Source organism: Leptonychotes weddellii, unplaced genomic scaffold (genome assembly GCF_054177405.1).
Source record: "Leptonychotes weddellii isolate Sample4059 unplaced genomic scaffold, ASM5417740v2 HiC_scaffold_88638, whole genome shotgun sequence".
Lineage (NCBI taxonomy): Eukaryota > Metazoa > Chordata > Mammalia > Carnivora > Phocidae > Leptonychotes > Leptonychotes weddellii.
The window spans coordinates 1-396 of NW_028059922.1; the positions used below are offsets into that span (position 1 = coordinate 1).

At 71.5% G+C, this 396-nt stretch overlaps 1 pseudogene; it reads right to left on the bottom strand.

Annotated features, from left to right (window-relative positions):
• Nucleotides 1–40: 40 nt before the first annotated feature.
• Nucleotides 41–392, bottom strand: LOC145719975 (structure-specific endonuclease subunit SLX1 pseudogene; annotated as a pseudogene).
• Between the last annotated feature and the right edge of the window lie 4 nt (nt 393–396).

The window sequence follows — 396 nt, forward strand, 5'->3', positions numbered from 1 at the left end:
CCACCACGCACTTCCCCCCCCACCACGCACCTCCCCTGTGATAGGCACGCCCTCGTCGCCAGGACCCCGGCCCCCAGCCCTGTTATCGACCACCACAGGGCTCCGCCCACTGGCCTGGCCCTGCCCCTCTCGGCAGGGCTCTCCTCCTCCGAGCCCCGCCTCCTCCTTGAAGCCCTCCTCCAGACCGAAACCGCTCCCTCTTACCAGGGCCCGCGTCCGCTGGTCCGCCAGGCCCCGCCTTTTTTGCGGCCCCCGTTGTGCTGCTGGACCCGACGAGCAGGGTTGACGGTGAACCCCACGTAGACGCGACCCCGGTGCCGAGGGTTCAGGCAGTAGAGCAGGTAGACGCCGAAGAAGCGCCCGGGCCTCGCCGCGTCCCCCGCAGGGCCCATCGGG